Below are 21,277 nucleotides of genomic sequence, written 5' to 3' on the forward strand. Positions count from 1 at the left end.
GTTAGGGAGACCCTCTTTGGGAAATATAATCTGCCACATTGGCCAAAGAAAAAACGAGTATACAATCAGGAGAATGTAAGTGTTATGTTAAAAGTGAAATGTTAACATTTTTGTGATGTTGATTATTTATTAGAATTGGATGTCTAATAGACATCTCAAACTTATGTTCAAAATAGTGTTTTTTCTCTTTCCTCAAAAATTGAAACAGTGATTTTTGTCTTCCCCACAGTTGGTCTTCAAGTTTCTCCATCTTAGAAAATAGCACCATTTCCAAAACAAAATGTAAGAGTCACCTCTGATTTTTCTTGTTCTTTCAATTCTTGTATCTAATGTGTCAACAAGTTCACTTAGTTCTACCTCCAAAATGTCTATCAAATTTATTCACTTCTCTCCATCTTCAGTCCTCACCCCTGCCTTAGTCTGTTTTGTGCTGCTAAAATAGAATACCTAAGGCTGGGTAATATCTTTTTTTATTTTTTAAAATTATTTATTTGTTTTTTAAATTTTTTATAATTTTCGTGAATACATACTAGGTATATATATTTATAGGAGACAAAATATTTTGATATAGGCATGCAATGTGTAATAATCACACCAGGGTAAATGGGGCATCTATTACCTCAAGCATTTATCCTTTGTGTTACAGACAATCCAATTAAACTTTTTTTTTTTTTTTTTTGAGATGGGGTCTCATTCTGTTGCTCAGGCTGGAGTACAGTGGTGCAATCTCGGTTCACCGTAACCTCCGTGTCCTGGGTTCAAGCGATTCTCCTGCCTCAGCCTCCCAAGTAGCTGGAATTACAGGTGCATGCCACCACGCCTGGCTAATTTTTTGTATTTTTAGTAGAGATGGGGTTTCACCATGTTGGCCAAGCTGGTCTCGAACTCCTGACCTCAGGTGATCTGCCCGCCTCAGCCTCCCAAAGTGCTGGGATTACAGGCGTGAGCCACCACTTCTGGCCTCTTTTAAATATACAATTAAATTATTTTTGACTATAGTCAACCTGTTGTGCTAGCAAATATCAGGTCTTATTCATCCGTTCTATTTTTTTTTTTTGTACCCATTAGCCCTCCCCACTTTCCCCCCACCACCCTCACTACCCTTTCCATCCTCTGGTAACCATCCTTCTACTATTTCCATGAGTTCAACTGTTTTGATTTTTAGCTCTCACAAATAAGTGAGAACATGTGAAATTTGCCTTTCTGTGCCTGGCTCATTTTACTTCACATAATGACCTCCAGTTTCATCCTAATTGTTGCAAATGACAGGATCTCATTCTTTTTTAAGGCTGAATAGTACTCCACTGTGTATATGTACCACATTTTCTTTATGCATTCATCTGTTGAAGGACACGTAGGTTGCTTCCAAATCTTGGCTATTATGACCACTGCTGCAATAAACATGGGCATGCAGATACCTCTTTGATATATTGATTTCCCTTTTTTTTTTGAGTATATACCTAGGAGTGGGATTGCTGAATCATAAGGCAGCTCTATTTTTATTTATTTATTTATATTTATTTTTTGAGATGGAGTTTCGCTCTTGTTGCCCAGGCTGGAGTGCAATGGCACAATCCTGACTCACTGCAACCTCCACCTCCCAGATGCTCCTGCCTCAGCCTCCCAAATAGCTGGGATTACAGGCATGTGCCACCACACCTGGCTAATTCTTTTTTATTATTTAGTAGAGATGGGGTTTCACCATGTTGGTCAGGCTGTTCTTGAACTCCTGACCTCAGGTGATCCACCTGCCTTGGCCTCTCAAAGTGCTGGGATTACAGGTGTGAGCCATTGTGCCAGACTCTATTTTTATTTTTTTGAGGACCCTCTAAACTGTTCTCTGTAGTGGTTATACGAATTTACATTACCTAAAAGCCATTTTAATTGGGGTGAGCTGATATCTCATTGTGGTTCTGATTTGCAATTCTCTGATGATCAATGATGTTGAGCACCTTTTCATGTACCTGTTTGCCATTTGTGTGTCTTCTTTTGAGAAATGTTTATTTAGACCTTTTGCCCATTTTTAAATTGGATTACTCGAGTTTTTCCTTATAGAGTTGTTTGAGCTCCTTATATATTCTGGTTATTAATCCCTTGTCAGATGGGTAGTTTGCAAACATTTTCTTCCATTCTGTGGGTTGTCTCTTCACTTTGTCAATGAGACTGGGCAATTTATAATGAACTGACATATATTGTCTCACAGGTCTGGAGGCTGGGAAATCCAAGATCAAGGTTTCGGCATGTGGCAAGGGCCTTCTTGCCAGTTCAGTTCTAAGAATGAACTTCCCGGATTCTAAATTTGATCATGTGACACCCTTGTTTGTAAATCTTCAGTAGTTTCTGATTGCACTTGGAATAAGATCTTAATTCCTTCCCAGACTTACGAAACCCAGCAAGATTTGTCTCTTGCCTCCTTCTCCAAACCTCATTTCATCACTACTCTCTCTGCTCATTCATTGTGCTCTACCGTCACCGATCTCCCTTCGTTTCTCAACCCTCAAGTGCCTTTGAACCTGCTGTTTTCTCTGCCTAGAGCACATTCCCCAACATGCTCTGCATGGCTGGATACTTTAAGGTGAGCTGTTGCCTCCTTAGGCCTTCCCTGACCAGCCAATCTAAATATTCTACCTCATTACTCTCTCCTTTATCATCCTATTTATTTCTATAGTAGAAATTATCTTATGATTTTATATGTTTGTTTACTTGTTTACTGCCTCTCTTATCAACTAGAAGTTAAGCTTTCTGAAGACAGTGGCCTGATCTATCTTGCTCATCCCTGTTTCTTCAGTACTTTGCTGAATCTTGTGTATAATAGGCGTTCCATAAATATTTTTTGAATGAATAGATGAAAGATGGTTTAAAACAAGAGGAAAATTACATGTTTCAGTCTAATTTCTCATGAAAACTTACCCATATTTTACTCAAGCCAATAACTGAATATAAAAGATGACTTTAACATGACTAGCCACAGAATAATTAAAACTTACAAGTGTTTTTCATCTCAATATTACCCATCAAGGGGGCTTTTACTATAATTGAACTTGTAAACATTATTAACTTCATTTATTAATTGTTTTATTTATTCATTCAGCTTTTAGTAAGAGTGAGAGCCTACTATATGCATAGGACTGTTCTAGAGAAGACAAATAATGTGAAAATGCATAAGACACATTTCCTACTTTCACGGAGCCTAAAATTTAGTGGGGGATATAAGAAACATATACCAAAAGCCTCAATACTGGTAATGGTGTTGGTGACCTTTAAGTGGCATAGTCTAAATGCTATCAGTATGGAGGAGAGGTCTTTAGGGCTGAACTAATCAGAGAATATTGATTAGGCCAACATTTAAATTGGATATTTTAAAATAAGGCTTTTAATAGGTAGAGATGAAAATTGAGGAAATAAAGACATTCCTGGTAAAATACATGGCATGAGCAAGGGACTGGGACCAAGAACATAAAATACATGTTTAGAAAATGGTGAGAAACCTAGGCTGAGTGGAGCATCAAACTGTGTATGGGATCAGTAGCAAATACAGCTGGTTGAAGCCAAGTCATGAGATGCTACTAAATCCAAGCTAAATAACATGGATTTCATTCGATAGTTGATGAAGAACTACTGAAAAGTTTTTGTTTATTTATTTATTTTTTTGAAGAACAGTGGGAGGTTCATCAAAACAGTGCTTTAGGAAAATTAACGTGGCTTTGTGTGCAGGCTAGACTGCAAATGGAGAGTGTGGAGAGGAAAGTATGGATGTTGGGAGGCCATACTTTATCCATCAAGGACCAAGTGGTGCCAACTTTCTTTATGTACCTCCTATGGGTAGATTGAGAAGGCACATGGTAGATAGTAGAAAGAGCATGGGCCTAAGCCTAGTTACAGAACCCTGGCTTTGGTACTTGTGTGACTTGAGGTCAGTCACTTGATGTTTCTGAGCCTCTGTTCCCTCAATTGTAGAACGGGGGTAATTTTTATCCTGTTGTCTAGTTTCCATGGGAATTAGGACATACTTGACAACAGTAGCTATATAGTATTATTAATGATTGAATGCAGCACTGAATTCATTTGCTTAAACTTTTTTAGTATTACGTGGGGCGACTTCCATTTGATTTGACTGGTGGTCTATGCTAAAGCAAGATTATGAAAGCAGTTTATTAGTACAGCACCACTATACCTAGTATGTAAATTTTCTTTTGCATTCTCTGAAAAATCACCTCCATCTACTTGATTACTCTGGTCTTTATTCCAAATAGTAACTGCAATGTCAGCAGAAGCTTTTGAATAGTTGTTTCTCTAAATGGAATGTCTTTTACTCTTGCCAGGATAGGCAAAGTGTTAAATAAATACTCAATACTTTCTGCATTTTAATTTAATCAAAGAAGCAGTAATGAAATTTGAGGGCTACTGGCGGAGGCAGAGAGAGTTGTCTAGAACTCTTCTACTTTGTTCTGTTTGTCTCTTATTCTTTTTTCCTTATTAGAATTTATTTTAAATAACTTCCCTGGACTAGGACTCCAGGCTATTGGTTCCAAGACATCACCACACCTATGAAAAAATTTGAGTATTGAGAAGTAATTTGGGGTTACTTTCCTTGGATCAAAGTTACTTAAACACTGAGATGGAAGCTTGAGAGGAAAGGAATTTACCTATCAATAATTCAAAAACAATCTCCCTCTTCCAATTCCTGCTTTACCATTACATATTCTAGCATAGATATTTTCTTTTTCTTTTCCTTTTTTTTTTTTTTTGAGACGGAGTCTCGCTTTGTCGCCAGGCTGGAGTGCAGTGGCGTGATCTTGGCTCACTGCAACCTTTGCCTCATGGGTTCAAGTGATTCTCCTGCCTCAGCCTCCTGAGTAGCTGGGATTACAGGCACATGCCACCATGCCCAACTAATTTTTGTATTTTTAGTAGAGATGGAGTTTCACCATGTTGGCCAGGATGGTCTCGATCTCTTGACCTTGTGATCTGCCTGCCTCCTCAGCCTCCCAAAGTGCTGGGATTACAGGCATAAACAACCGTGCCTGGCCTAGCACAGATATTTTCTGACAAATGTTTGCAGAATACGAATCTTCTTTAAGTTTAAGCAAGTAAAAATTGCTGAATGAAAGGAGATATGTTGGCCTTTGTCACTAACTTCTGTGTAATTCTGAGTAAAATGTTAGTTTTTCTGTAAACAGAGATAAAAGTGTCAAAATTTAATTTAGGAATGAAGATCACTAGCATCAGGCTCAGTGCCTAGACACCAAACACCAGCACCACCATCAGAACACCAAGAAAAAGATTTTCCTCCTCCGCTTATTTTATAATGAAAAATAAAAAAGCTGAAGTCACAGATCAGTAGTCCTCCCCTTACTCACAATGGATACTTTACAAGATCCCTAGTGAATCCCTGAAACTGTGTATAGTACTGAGCCTTATATATACTATGTAGTACTGTCTGTACTATGTTTTTCTATGTACTACATTATAAACAAATACCATGATGTTACCAGTGCATGGGAAATTATTAATGACTTTCAAAACTGTATGTTGTATTCCTACTGTGCATCCCATAGGAAGGACTGCAGATAGAAAGCACATACCTGTGACAGAAGGTAGAAGAAAACACCGTTGAAACTCTCATGTGAGATAGCTGTGGCAAAATGTAGTCAAGATAAAAAAGAAATAAAATCAAAGTCTAGTATTTCCAAATTCCAAAATTCTGTTTTTGGATAGCTGATATCTCAGAAGTATATGTGGATATTGATATCAGTATATATGTGCTCTGTCAGGTTCAGTTGAAATGATAGAAGTAGATGTAATTTAGGTGTTCTATTGTGTGGATGTCCCCAACAATTATCTTCTATTATTAATTAATTAATTAATTAATTTTGAAACGCAGTCTCCCTCTGTCACCCAGGCTGGGTGGAGTGCAGTGGCATGATCTCGGCTCACTGCAGCCTCCACTTCCCGGGTTTAAGCGAGTCTCCTGCCTCAGCCTCCCAAGTAGCTGGGATTACAGGCGCGTGCTACCACGCCAGGCTAATTTTTGTATTTTCAGTAAAGACAGGGTTTCACCATGTTAGCCAGGTGTCAATCTCCTGACCTCATGATCTGCCTGCCTCAGCCTCCCAAAGTGGTGGGATTACAGGCATGAGCCACTGCGTCTGGCTATCCCCAACAATTATCTAACCCTTCTGGACCAGATGTTTAAATTGACCGAGAAAGATCAATCCAACTCAACTCCAAACTCCCTCAAATTTTGAGTAAATCTGAAACTGTTGACCATGTATAAAAATGTAGAGAGTTCTGATAGACATATAGCTTCTTGTGAAGATGAAAGTAATACCACCAAAAAATAAATAAAACAACAAGAAAGAAAGTGATACCACTACTGACAACGGGATTTTTATCAAGATTAAATGAGTTAATTTACTAGAACAGACCCTAAAACATGGTAATGGCTATGTAGGTGTTGGCCATATTATTATTATTGGTGTTGTTAGTGAGGCTATCAATATTTTAATTGCCAGATAGCAGAAACTGTCAATAGACGACTTATTCCACTGGAATTTTTATAAACAGAAGGGAAATTCTGGAATTGTGTTTAGATAAGAGTACAACAGCCATGAACTGGGTTTGAAAAGATGGAACCAACTTCCCTTTTTTTTGTCCTAGCCACATCTCTTAAAATTTGTGTTTTATGACAAAAGAGATTGTCCTCACTCAAAATTAGGCTCAATGACCACACCACACCCTTTTTTTTTTTTTTTTTGAGACAGAGTCTTACTCTGTTGCCTCTGAGCACAGAGGTATGATCTCGGCTTACTGCAGTCTCTGCTTCCCGGGTTCAAGCAATTCTCGGGCCTCAGCCTCCCAAGTAGCTGGTATTACAGGTGTGCACCACTACGCCCAGCTAATTGTATTTTTAGTAGAGACAAGGTTTCAGGATGTTGGCCAGGCTGGTCTCGAACTCCTGGACTCAAGTAATCCACCTGCTTTGGCCTCCCAAAGTGCTGGTATTACAGGGGTGAGCCATCGCGCCTGGCCCACACACCATTTTTTAATACAGTACGGTCAATCAACTGGAAACCACAAATCTAAATTATGCAAAGGAAATATGTAAAAATACAAAAGTCTTCTCAGAAAGATTTTTTTACTGCCACTCCACCTATTTTTCTCTATTTTATGATGATTTAAAAGTAAAATGACATTGCTTTTATAATGAAAAAAGCAACACATTTTCTTTTATTTGTTTTTGAGACAGGGTCTTGTTGTTTTGCCCAGGCTGGAGTGCAGTGGTATGATTATGGCTTACTGTAGCCCAGGCTCAAGCAATCCTCCTGCTTCAACCTCCCCAGAGTTTGGGATTACAGCAATTTCCTTCCGAAAATCGTTTTGTCCTTTTTTGACACTGATTTGAATGGAGCCCAGGTGGGAAGTGAGCAAATATTTTTGGCACTGAACAACATCCAATAACTATGAAAGGGGTTAGACATTCTAGTCTTGTCACTGGTGTCTCAGTAGCCACTGTGTCATAGTTTGTAAAAGTATTAATCCATCAGGTAGGCTTCTGTTTAAATTATATACTTATTCATATGGAAAACTATCTATAGGCAGATAAATGGAATTATTTATATATTTTAAATCCAAATTTCATTTAAAAATAAGCAATCTATGTGCATGGTTAAAATTTTTAAAAAGTGAGGGTGGAGCCAAGATGGCTGAATAGGAACAGCTCCAGTCTACAGCTCCCAGCGTGAGCGATGCAGAAGATAGGTGATTTCTGCATTTCCAACTGAGGTACCAGGTTCATCTCACTGGGGATTGTTGGACAGTGGGTGCAGGACAGTGGGTGCAGTGCACCGAGTGTGAGCCAAAGCAGGGCAAGGCATTGCCTCACCCGGGAAGCGCAAGGGGTCAGGGAATTCCCTTTCCTAGTCAAAGAAAGGGGTGACAGATGGCACCTGGAAAATTGGGTCACTCCCACCCTAATACTGCAGTTTTCCAATGGTCTTAGCAAACGGCACACCAGGAGATTATATCCCACACCTGGCTCGGAGGGTCCTATGCCCACGGAGCCTCGCTCATTGCTAGCACAGGAGTCTGAGATGGAACTGCAAGGCAGCAGCGAGGCTGGGGGAGGGGCACCCACCATTTCCAGATTTGAGTAGGTAAACAAGGCAGTCAGGAAGCTCCAACTGGGTGGAGCCCACCACAGCTGAAGGAGGCCTGCCTGCCTCTGTAGACTCCACCTCTGGGGGCAGGGCATTGCCAAACAAAAGGCAGCAGAATCCTCTGCAGACTTAAATGTCCCTTTCTGACAGCTTTGAAGAGAGTAGTGGTTCTCCCAGCATGCAGCTGGAGATCTGAGAACGGACAGAATGCCTCCTCAAGTGGGTCCCTGACCCCTGAGTAGCCTAACTGGGAGGCAGCCCCTAGTAGGGGCAGACTGACACCTCACATGGCCGGGTACTCCTCTGAGACAAAACTTCCAGAGGAACATCAGGCAGCAACATTTGCTGTTCACAAATATCCGCTGTTCTGTAGCCTCCGCTGCTGATACCCAGGCAAACAGGGTATGGAGTGGACCTCCAGCAAACTCCAACAGACCTGCAGCTGAGGGTCTTGACTGTTAGAAGGAAAACTAACAAACAGAAAGGACATCCACACCAAAAACCCATCTGTATGTCACCATCTTCAAAGACCAAAGGTAGATAAAACCACAAAGATGGGGAAAACACAGAACAGAAAAACTGGAAACTCTAAAAATCTGAGCACCTATCCTCCTCCAAAGGAATACAGCTCCTCACCAGCAATGGAACAAAGCTGGACAGAGAATGACTTTGAAGAGTTGAGACAAGAAGGCTTCAGATGATCAAACTACTCCAAGCTAAAGGAGGAAGTTCGAACCTATGGCAAAGAAGTTAAAAACCTTGAAAAAAAAATTAGATGAATGGTTAACTAGAATAACCAATGCAGAGAAGTCCTTAAAAGATCTGATGGAGCTGAAAACAAGGCACGAGAACTACGTGACGAATGCACAAGCCTCAGTAGCCGATTCGATCAACTGGAAGAAAGGGCATCAGTGATGGAAGATGAAATGAATGAAATGAAGTGAGAAGAGAAGTTTAGAGAAAAAAGAATAAAAAGAAATGAACAAAGCCTCCAAGAAATATGGGACTATGTGAAAAGACCAAATCTACGTCTGATTGGTGTACCTGAAAGTGACGGGGAGAATGGAACCAAGTTGGAAAACACTCTGCAAGATATTATCCAGGAGAACTTGCCGAAACCAGCAAGGCAGGCCAACATTCAAATTCAGGAAGTACAGAGACCACCACAAAGATACTCCTCGAGAAGAGCAACTCCAAGACACATAATTGTCAGAGTCACCAAAGTTGAAATGAAGGAAAAAATGTTAAGGGCAGCCAGAGAGAAAGGTAGGGTTACCCACAAAGGGACACCTATCAGACTAACAGCTGATCTCTTGGCAGAAACTCTACAAGCCAGAAGAGAGTGGGGGCCAATATTCAACATTCTTAAAGAAAAGAATTTTCAACCCAGAATTTCATATCCAGCCAAACTAAGCTTCAGTAGTGAAGGACAAATAAAATCCTTTACAGACAAGCAAATGCTGAGAGATTTTGTCACCACCAGGCCTGCCCTACAAGAGCTCCTGAAGGAAGCACTAAACATGGGAAGGAATAACCAGTACTAGCCCCTGCAAAAACATGCCAAATTGTAAAGACCATTGAGGCTAGAAAGAAACTGCATCAGCTAACGAGCAAAATAACCAACTAACATCATAATGACAGGACCAAATTCACAGATAACAATATTAACCTTAAATGTAAATGGGCTAAATGCTACAATTAAAAGACACATACTGGCAAACTGGATAAAGACTCAAGACCGTCAGTGTGCTGTATTCCGGAAACCCATCTCACGTGCAGAGACACACATAGGCTCAAAATAAAGGGAAGGAAGAAGATCTACCAAGGAAATGGAAAACAAAAAAAGGCAGGGGTTGCAATCCTAGTCTCTGATAAAGCAGACTTTAAACCAACAATGATCAAAAGAGACAAAGAAGGCCATTACATAATGGTAAAGGGATCAATTCAACAAGAAGAGCTAACTATCCTAAATATATATGCACCCAATACAGGAGCACCCAGATTCATAAAGCAAGTACTTAGAGACCTAGAAAGAGACTTAGACTCCCACACAATAATAATGGGAGACTTTAACACCCCACTGTCAACATTAGACAGATCAACGAGACAGAAAGTTAACAAGGATATCCAGGAATTGAACTCAGCTCTGCACCAAGCAGACCTAATAGACATGTACAGAACTCTCCACCCCAAATCAACAGAATATACATTCTTCTCAGCACCACACTGCACTTACTCCAAAATTGACCAAAACTGGAAGTAAAGCACTCCTCAGCAAATGTAAAAGAACAGAAATTATAAGAAACTGTATCTCAGACCACAGTGCAATCAAACTAGAACTCGGGATTAAGAAACTCACTCAAAACCACTCGACTACATGGAAACTGAACAACCTGCTCCTGAATGACTACTGGGTACATAATGAAATGAAGGCAGAAATAAAGATGTTCTTTGAAACCAACGAGAACAAAGACACAACATACCAGAATCTCTGGGACACATTCAAAGCAGTGTGTAGAGGGAAATTTATAGCACTAAATGCCCACTAGAGAAAGCAGGAAAGATCCAAAACTGATACCCTAACACTGCAATTAAAAGAACTAGAGAAGCAAGAGCAAACACATTGAAAAGCCAGCAGAAGGCAAGAAATAATTAAAATCAGAGCAGAACTGAAGGAAGTAAGAGACACAAAAAACCCTTCAAAAAATTAGTGAAACCAGGAGCTGGTTTTTTGAAAAGATCAACAAAATCGATAGACTGCTAGCAAGACTAATAAAGAAGAAAAGAGAGAAGAATCAAATAGACGCAATAAAAAATGATAAAGGGGATATCACCACCGATCCCACAGAAATACAAAGTACCATCAGAGAATACTATAAACACCTCTATGCAAATAAACTAGAAAATCTAGAAGAAATGGATAAATTCCTCGACAAATACACCCTCCCAAGACTAAACCAGGAAGAAGTTGAATCTCTGAATAGACCAATAACAGGCTCTGAAATTGTCCAGGACCAGATGGATTCACAGCCGAATTCTACCAGAGGTACAAGGAGGAGCTGGTACCATTCCTTCTGAAACTATTCCAATCAATAGAAAAAGAGGGAATCCTCCCTAACTCATTTTATGAGGCCAGCATTGTCCTGATACCAAAGCCTGGCAGAGACACAACAAAAAAAGAGAATTTTAGACCAACATCCCTGATGAACATTGATACAAAAATCCTCAAAAAAATACTGGCAAACCAAATCCAGCAGCACATCAAAAAGCTTATCTACCATGATCAAGTGGGCTTCATCCCTGGGATGCAAGCCTGGTTCAACATAAGCAAATCAATAAACATAATCCAGCATATAAACAGAAACAATGACAAAAACCATGTGATTATCTGAATAGATGCAGAAAAGGCCTTTGACAAAATTCAACTTCATGCTAAAAACTCTGAATAATTTAGGTATTGATGGGACGTATCTCAAAATAATAAGAGTTATCTATGACAAACCCACAGCCAATATCATACTGAATGGGCAAAAACTGGAAGCATTCCCTTTGAAAACTGGCACAAGACAGGCTGCCCTCTCTCAGCACTCCTATTCAACATAGTGTTGGAAGTTCTGGCCAGGGCAATCAGGCAGGAGAAGGAAATAAAGGGTATTCAATTAGGAAAAGAGGAAGTCAATTGTTCCTGTTTGCAGATGACATGATTGTATATCTAGAAAACCCCACTATCTCAGCCCAAAATCTCCTGAAGCTGATAGGCAACATCAGCAAAGTCTCAGGATACAAAATCAATGTGCAAAAATCACAAGCATTCTTACACACCAATAACAGACAGAGAGCCAAATCATGAGTGAACTCCCATTCACAATTGCTTCAAAGAGAATAAAATACCTAGGAATCCAACTTACAAGGGATGTGAAGGACCTCTTCAAGGAGAACTACAAACCGCTGCTCAATGAAATAAAAGAGGATAGAAACAAATGGAAGAACATTCCATGCTCATGGGTAGGACGAATCAATATCGTGAAAATGGCCATACTGCCCAAGGTCATTTAGAGATTCAATGTCATCCCCATCAAGCTACCAATGACTTTCTTCACAGAATTGGAAAAACTACTTTAAAGTTCATATGGAACCAAAAAAGAGCCCACATTGCCAAGTCAATCCTAAGCCAAAAGAACAAAGCTGGAGGCATCACGCTACCTGACTTCAAACTATACTACAAGGCTACAGTAACCAAAACAGCATGGTACTCGTACCAAAACAGAGATATAGACCAATGGAAGAGAACAGAGCCCTCAGAAATAATGCCGGATATCTACCACCAATGTAGATGTGCAAAAATCACATGATCTTTGACAAACCTGACAAAAACAAGAAATGGGGAAACGATTCCCTATTTAGTAAATGGTGCTGGGAAAACTGGCTAGCCATGTGTAGAAAGCTGAAACTGGATCCCTTCCTTACACCTTATACAAAAATTAATTCAAGATGGATTAAAGACTTACATGTCAGACCTAAAACCATAAAAACCCTAGAAGAAAACCTAGGCAATACCATTCAGGACATAGGCATGGGCAAGGACTTCATGTCTAAAACACCAGAAGCAATGGCAACAAAAGCCAAAATTTACGAATGGGGTCTAATTAAACTAAAGAGCTTCTGCACAGCAAAAGAAACTACCATCAGAGTGAACAGGCAACCCACAGAATGGGAGAAAATTTTTGCAGTCTACTCATCTGACAAAGGGCTAATATCCAGAATCTACAATGAACTCAAACAAATTTACAAGAAAAAACAAACAACCCTATCAAAAAGTGGGCGAAGGATATGAACAGACACTTCTCAAAAGAAGACATTTAAGCACCCAAAAGACACATGAAAAAATGGTCATCATCACTGGCCATCAGAGAAATGCAAATCAAAACCACAATGAGATACCTTCTCACACCAGTTAGAATGGCGATCATTAAAAAGTCAGGAAACAACAGGTGCTGGAGAGGATGTGGAGAAACAGGAACACTTTTACACTGTTGGTGGGACTGTAAACTAGTTCAACCATTGTGGAAGTCAGTGTGGCGATTCCTCAGGGATCTAGAACTAGAAATACCATTTGACCCAGCCATCCCATTACTGGGTATATACACAAAGGACTATAAATCATGCTGCTATAAAGACACATGCACACGTATGTTTATTGTGGCACTATTCACAATAGCAAAGACTTGGAACCAAGCCAAATGTCCAACAATGATAGACTGGATTAAGAAAATGTGGCACATATACACCATGGGATACTATGCAGCCATAAAAAAGGATGAGTTCATGTCCTTTGTAGGGACATGGATGAAGCTGGAAACCATCATTCTCAGCAAACTATTGCAAGGACAAAAAACCAAACACCGCATGTTCTCACTCATAGGTGGGAACTGAACAATGAGAACACATGGACACAGGAAGGGAAACATCAAACACCAGGGCCTGTTGTGGGGTGGGGGGAGGGGGGAGGGATAGCATTAGGAGATATACCTATTGTTAAATGACGAGTTACTGGGTGCAGCACACCAAATGGCACATGTATACATATATAACTAACTTGCACATTATGCACATGTACCCTAAAACTTAAAGTATAATAAAAATTTTTTTTTAAAAGTATGAATGATTCGGTGAAAAATCTTCCTCCCTATGCCTGCTCTAGTTCCCATTCCTGGAAGCAAACAGTGCTTTTATTTGCTCATGTATCCTTCAAGAGATGCTTTATGCACATGGAAATAAATATACAGATATAGTCCCAATGTTATTGTGTAAGAAGAATGATGTCCTAAGGAATTTATGAAGCCTGAAATCTGTCTTAATAGAAATATATCCTGGGTAAGTAAGCTTCTCTATTTTTAATGTTCCAAAAAAGAAGGAACGCCATCAATCATTCTATAATTACTGAGTTCCTACTATGTGTAGGGCACCATGCCAGATGCTGTTTGTACTGTCAAGTTGCCTTTACAATTTTTCATATTTATGTCTTGTTGATTCAGATCTGTCCTCGAACATTCCTATCTCAGAAAGACCTTCCTTGACCCCCCCACTTGAAAGCAGCTGTCCCTTGCCCTGTCAACTCTATCACATCCCCGTGCGTTATTTCTTCTATGGCTAAGGGGATTCTACAATTTCTCACTATGTCTTCCTTTTGAGGTGAAAGGGAGTGCTGTTATCATTACAGAAGGATAACAGGGGTAAATTGGCAATGTGACCTGGGATAGTTGGACACCCTCTTCACAGCATTTATCACTTTATTGCATTTAGCATTCCAAGATAATGGACATTATTTTGTCCCCTTATTTGTTTACTTGTATGTTCCATGAAGCAGGAACTTTTCTTGTTATAGGAATCCATCACCCAGAAGAGTTCTTGACACAAAATAAGTAGGTTCTTAATAAATATTGGTTGACTGAATGGATGACCCAAGCATGCCCCACATTCTGTGGTAGAACTGAGCATCCTTTGGTTGGCACTGGTAAATTGAAAAGCCATGAAGGCACATTTGCTCAGAGTACTCTTTCCCTAAGCAGAGGGGAAAAAGGAGCCAACTTTTAATATTCAGATTTTGATTTGCAGTGTTTTCCATGAAGACATGAGTCTGGTAGATGGGTACTAGCAACATCAACTGTTTTGTTACTTGCAAGGAGACTAAGGAGCTGTGGTCTCCAAGATAGGCCTGGTCTAAAGAGCAGACCAGTGGGATGTGAATGGTTATAGCCCAGTTGGATCTGATGGTAGGTTAGTCCATAGGGAGACCTGTCTCCAAGCAATGGAACAGCTGAATCTGCATGACTTAGTCCATAGGCCAAAAAGGAGGAGCAGCTTTTAAGTGGCCTGCCATGTAGGCCCATTCAATTCCCAAGGAGGTGGGAAGCCAGTGGAATACAAAGGAAAAAGCACCTTTCTGTGTCTGGAAAGTCGCGAGTCTGATCACGCATATGTACATTTCACACACACACACACACACCACACACACACACACACACACACTCACACTATCAGAATCCAAGGGCCCCAACAGTCTGTTCTGGTAGAGAAGTCTAACATAATTCTCTACCATCGTACCTAAAACCAGACCAATCTTTTAAATCAGGGACCTGGGTTTTAGTGGCTTAGTAGCTCATTTTAAGTTTTCCTTCTCCTTCCAAACAGAGAGACCTGTGTCCTGTGTTATGCTGATCTATGGGAGAATTCCTGTAGAAGGAAGGGGCTGAAACATTGGCCTAAGGTTATTAAACAGAGCTTTCATAATAAATATGTTGATACCATTTCTGAAAGATTTGCATATTTCTCTATCACATATTGTTCAATTTTATTAGAGGAAATCATTCCGGTATCCTGTTGGAATTGTTGAATTTTGGGGTATTATCTTAAGCTCCGTGATTTTAATGCTGTGGCAACTGAGACTCAGATTGAAAAACTTGCCTTCCTTGACATTAACTGAGATAAGCTCCTGTTTTCAGAAGTTAGAACCTCTTCTGATATTTGACTTTAGGCATGTGTTTTTAAAATGACAGTTGGATATGGCTGAGAGCTCAGTTGATAAAGCTGTGAAGCAACTTGGGACACATGTTTACCCAAATAAAATTATTTTCCCCAGCTCATGCTGTGCTGACAGCTTCCAAAAACTGTGTTCACCTTCATTCTCTCCTCATAAAAAGGGGCTACAGGTATTTTTAAACCTGGGGTTTGAGGAAGAGAATGTTAATTATAAATCTAGATTAGTTGAATGTATTCAAGAATTTGCCAGACTGAATATGAATACTTGTGGAGTGTAAGTGAAACAAAAATGAGGCCTTTGGTGATCTATTATCTATCGATCTATATCTATCTATTTTTCATCCCAGATTGGTTTTAGAATGAGAAGAAAAAAAGTGCTTTTTCTCATTTCTTACTCTTACACAATGAAGTGGTTAACAAAATTGATACAGAGTGGCAACTTTAATGATCATTCTGTTGCAAACAACTACAAGTCCAAACAAATATCAGCACAAAGAAAATTTCTATTCTGTGTAGCAAAATGTTGGTCAGACTTTCGCCAATGAGCCACCTATTTAAAAAGGACTTGATATTGACAAACATCTCTGATCAGTCTTTGACGTTTATAGTAACAAGCTATAACGTTATCTCCTACCACCTTTCTGTTTAGGCCCCAATATGAAATGCGTATGAATGTTATAATTTTGTATAACTCCAGGAGAAACATCCAACAATATTTTTCACCTTTTTTTCCTAGTAGTGAAAAAATCCAAATATAATAGCTATATTTATGGATTCTGCTCTTTGTTGGACACAATGCTTTACAGATAACATCTGGTGACAAGCCATCACTCTTCCTATTTTATGTAATGAGGAAACTTAAATACAGAGTCTTTAAGGACCTATTCAGTCACACAAATACTGAGAAAATTCTATGCTAATAATCCTATCTGCAGGTCACATCGGCACTTACTTTCAATAATCAACGTAGGGCCGATCAATTGCATTATTCTACTACATACGACTTCTTGTTTTAGAATCAAAGAATGTCATGCCTATAAGCCACCAGAAATGCCTGGACTACCTATTCGAAAACTTTCGTCTTCATTCTTCTTAGAGACATTATGTCGTCATCACCTGCTGCCACTAGATGGTGCTTGTCATTGAAACAAAGGTCCTTCCTCCTTTCTGTTTTTTTTAGATGCCTATTAGGACCTTGGATGATACGAAAGAAATTTGATTAATAAGCTAAGTACTGGGCTGGTATTCTAAGAGGTCCTTTAGTACAGAGAGTTGTTGATTAAAAAGTAAACAAATCATTATCAGTAAAGCTTACTTACACCATTTTTCTAATTCTATCAGTTTTTCTGCTCATTCTTGTCACCAAGCCGTGTGAACCTCAAGAGAAAAAGAACTAATAAATCTTTCTTTGTGCTTATGAGAATCAAGAGACATAGCACAAGTTTTAGGAGAGGTGAACAAAAATCTCAGGATTCATTATCACCCGGAAAAGCAATCGAAAGTGATCACATGCAGAGTTTATAAGAAAAATTAATCAATGACCTTTCAAAGGAAAACACACATATATCTCAACAACTGGACACTAATCAATAGGAAAGTAAATAGAACACACTCTTTTAATTGTGGGATAGCAAACATCAAGTAATGAAAATGATAACAGAGGTTGTCAACGCTTTGCCAAAGACTCTTTCTCATTAATTTAAGACACATACCAAATCTCACCTCCATAGTACTCTCATTGTCTCCCTGCCTCCCAGCCCACAAACCAACTTTATGCTCCTTTTAGGGTAAATTCTTGCCAATCTTTGTACTGAAATGCCTTCAGGAGTTACCTATTTAACTTACGTGAAGGAGGGTTTGATATATTTTGCAGCAGAATGCTTGAAAAATGTGTTTCTTGGACTTTTTCTTTCTTATTCACCAACACTGAGTGTTCATGGCTGCTTCACGATTATAATGAGAAATTGCCAGCTATGTTGAAATACATAATCCACAGTGTGAAAAACTGCTGAACAGCAGTGGCAAATTTTTAATACAAAAGTGACTTCCCTTTGCCTGTTAGCTTACTTTGCGGTTGCTGATTCTTGCTAACTGCCTGCTCAGGGAGTGAAAGTTAATTTTAACATTAGCCTAGAAACAGAATATCATCATTTAGGTGAAAACTTTAAAGCTAAATTTTTGTTTTATCTTTGGTTTTGAGTTTCCCATGAAAAATTCCCAGTGATATTCTGACGAATATCACTGCACTGGGTTATGTAGAATGTGTGAACATATATGTGAGCCAGATGTGACAACAGACACATGACAGTACATTTTAATTTCAGACATCAGATTGGGGTGGTTCCTTGTGCCTTCTGAGCATTAACGAAGGATTTTAAAGATACAAACTTTTTAAAAGACACAAGCTCCATTCCTGCTTTCCAAGCACTGGTGAGGCACCATGGATCTCTGGATCTCTTCCAGTTTGGAATACTAGAAAGAAAAGCCTCTGTCCTCAAGTTATTTACTCCCTACCCTCATTTTTTTTTTCCCTTGGAGGTCCTATTAGCTATAGCTTTGTATTGGAGAAAGACTGGGAACCAGGAGCAGTTGGTATGTGAAATTATTTCTCTTGAGCTTTATGCATTTTGGTGGCTACTGTTGAAAACACAGTTTGGTCAGTGATGTCCACACATACATTACATATAATATGTATTACTAGAAAATGATATACACTTGCATGATATACCATGTGGTTGTAATCCATTAAGTGACTACTCTCTAGCAGTACCCAGAACAATAGACGGTGTGTCTGTGCTGACAGTCTGTTCATATCTTAATGGTTTACTTATGATTCAATCCTTTACCGATGGCAATGGTGCTGGATCATTGATATATTATTTGCTTGGCAAAGAGTACTTGAACCTCATTATTAGACTTAGGAACAGAATAAATACAAATAATCACTTTGCTAAGGCTGTTTTCCTAACTCCCAAGGAAGACAGAAAGGCATCAGTGACATAAGTGAAGGACACAGTTGACAACCACGTTATCTTCAAACATCTTTTGTTAAAGGTGAACAATTACTTAATACTGTGTTATGGCAGCACTCTATACGCCCCAAGTTTTATAAAGTAGAGTCAAGAGTGATCTGAGCTGGGAAACGCATGCAATTTTAGTTCTGCATGGAAGCACAGGCTCTCCCCACTGGGGAACTCTTCTGAGTAGGACAAAAAGCTGGACCTAGGACCCAGCCCAGGGCGTGAGAGAGAAGGAACCCGGGAGGCAAGACCGGCCGGTCCGGAGTCGGGTCCTCCGCCAGCTCCGGGCGGGCGCTGCGCGCAAAGCCCAAGCCCCCGGCGGAGGCGGCGCGGCTCGAGGCCCCTCCCCGCCGCCGATGCCCGGGCGGCTGACGCCGAGCAGCGGCCCGGAGCGGTGGGGGCCGGGCTGGCGGGCGCGAGCGAGCGAGGGCAGGGCAGGGGGCCGGCCGAGGCCACTTACGGCTTTAAATATGGATCGCAGGCTCGCGCTCGCGGCACAGCCTCCGCCGCGGCCGCCTTCCGTGAGCCCCCGCACCCCGGCTTGCTCCCGAGGGGCGCCTGGGCTGGGCTCCACTGCTGCAGTGTTAGTTACTGGCAGGAACATCAGAGATCCCCATAAATATGCAGGAGCTGCAGGAGGCAAAGTAGAGTAGACGCCCGCGCTCTTACACACTCGCCCGCCGCGCACCACACGGGCCGTGTAGACATCCCCCCCGCGCCACCTTTCCCCCTTCCTCGCGGGCCGTTCAGGTTCCAGTCCTGCCGGCTCCGAAGACCTTCCCGCCTCAGCGCCTTTGCCCCGCTCTCCCGCGCTCGCCTCTCTCCGGAGCGCGCACCCACCCAGGCGGCAAAGTTGTGACTACTTGGGCGCGGGTGACTGGCGCCCCGCTCGCTCCGCGCCCGGCGCCGACAACTTCCCGCGGCTCGGCCCCGCCGCCTCCCGGGCTCGCGCCTCCAGGGATTCCGCGGCCCCCCAGCCTCCAACCCCGGCGGCGCGCCGGGCAGCGCTTCGGTGGCGGCGGCGGCCGCGGTGGCAGCGAAGGCGGCGGCGGCGGCGGCGGCAGTGGCCACTGCAGCCCCACACTCCGCCGCCAAACTGGAGGAGCGACGGAAGCCGGACCCCAGGAGGTGAGCGCCTGGCCCCGGCAGCTGCCGGGAGGGTCGATGGGGTCCCTCGCTCCAAGGCGGAGGCGGGCGCGGGCCCGGGAGCCGATTCCGTAGGGCGCGCAGGCGGCCTCAGCGCGCTCCTGGGAGGGAGAGAGAGGTCAGTTGCGGGCCGGGCATCCCCTGAGCTGGGCGCGGGCAGTGTGTGGAGGCTGCTTCCGCGGAAAAGTACTTTTTTTTTTCCTTCTTAGGGTTTAGAGGAAGAGTTTGGGTGGTCTGCTTCTCCCTCACTGCTAAGTCCCCTGCGCGCAACTGGGCGTCTTTACGAGGACTGCGGGGCCAGTTCTGCGGCGGGCTGGGCTCGGGCTCAGTGACACGTGTGTTGCTGTGAGCCTGGGTGGTCGCGCTGTGACCAGGCACCTGCTTGAGAGGAACACATCCCCAAACCCATCACAGGCGGAGATTTGGGGACTCTCGGTGCTACTGAGGCCGCGGCCCCCACTTCACTGCCAGCTCCAGGACGGAGCATTTACATCTCTCCCTGGCACGCCGAAGGCGGGGGGTGAGTCAGGCAGATTCTCTGCAAGTGGCACACACACATTTATTTGCAATGGATTTGGATAGGGGAGGCAGAGGTTAAACTGGAATTTCTCTTGGCCAGCGACAGCGGAGCTCTTCCTCAGGTACTGGGCAGCATGTGCGTCTTGGCAAAGAGAGGTGATTTCTTTTTTCTTAAGTGCATTTTACTCAGCCGTTGCCAGTCCGTTAATAAGTCACCAGAGGAAGGCAGGAGCTGGGAACTACATCAGCAAACCACAGCAAGCACCATAAAGACAAAAGTTCTTATAGAACAAAAAGAAAAACTTGAACTTGACGTGAAAGATGGAGGAAGCAGTTCTACCTCTGTTCTGTCACGTTTTTCAGCGCCCTGTAAAACTGTTTTTTCTACCCTTCCTTCCCTCTCAAGGCCCTACCTTCTCAGCATGATTGATCGCAGCAAGCTCTTTCCAACTTGACACTGAAGAGCAGCGACCCCTTTGGCTTACCCTCCCCATTTCTTTTCCTGGTTCGCTTCAGTGCCCTGGAAAGTTGCTCCTAATGAGAAATCAAGAACACTGGGCTGTACTAAATGCTCATTGTCTCAAATCCTGGAACAGTTCCTTTCCTAAGAGACACTGTATTGTACTGCATTTCTCTTTTTTCTTGTATCTTGGGACTTGGAGTTGTAATACTACCTGAATTAAATTAATTTAAGTGTACATTGCTCATTTAGGCTTTTTTTTCCATTGTGATTTGAGTAGATTCGTCAATGCCATTAGAACAATATTCAGTAGCTTTTTATAGCCAATGTAATGTCTTTTGAAAACGTTTATGACTACAGCTCTCTTTCTTGTGTCTATCATATTAGCATGTAAATAATTTACATGGTCATTTTAGTACTTAAACTGAAGATAT

At 41.6% G+C, this 21,277-nt stretch overlaps 1 protein-coding gene across 3 annotated transcripts in view; it reads left to right on the forward strand.

Moving 5' to 3' along the window:
* The window catches only part of SLC4A4 (solute carrier family 4 member 4), a 509,200-nt gene that overhangs the window by 107,643 nt on the left and 380,280 nt on the right, over positions 1-21,277 (forward strand). The window contains exon 1 of one of the 3 annotated variants that reach the window (XM_030818971.1): positions 19,135-19,846. The exons of 1 other annotated variant lie outside the window; for it this stretch is intronic. The gene's annotated coding sequence lies outside the window, so the exon portion shown is untranslated. Of the gene's footprint in view, positions 1-19,134; positions 19,847-21,277 lie in introns of those variants that run through there. One more of the 3 variants, XM_030818972.1, reaches the window with a different exon arrangement.

Source organism: Nomascus leucogenys, chromosome 9 (assembly GCF_006542625.1).
Source record: "Nomascus leucogenys isolate Asia chromosome 9, Asia_NLE_v1, whole genome shotgun sequence".
NCBI lineage: Eukaryota > Metazoa > Chordata > Mammalia > Primates > Hylobatidae > Nomascus > Nomascus leucogenys.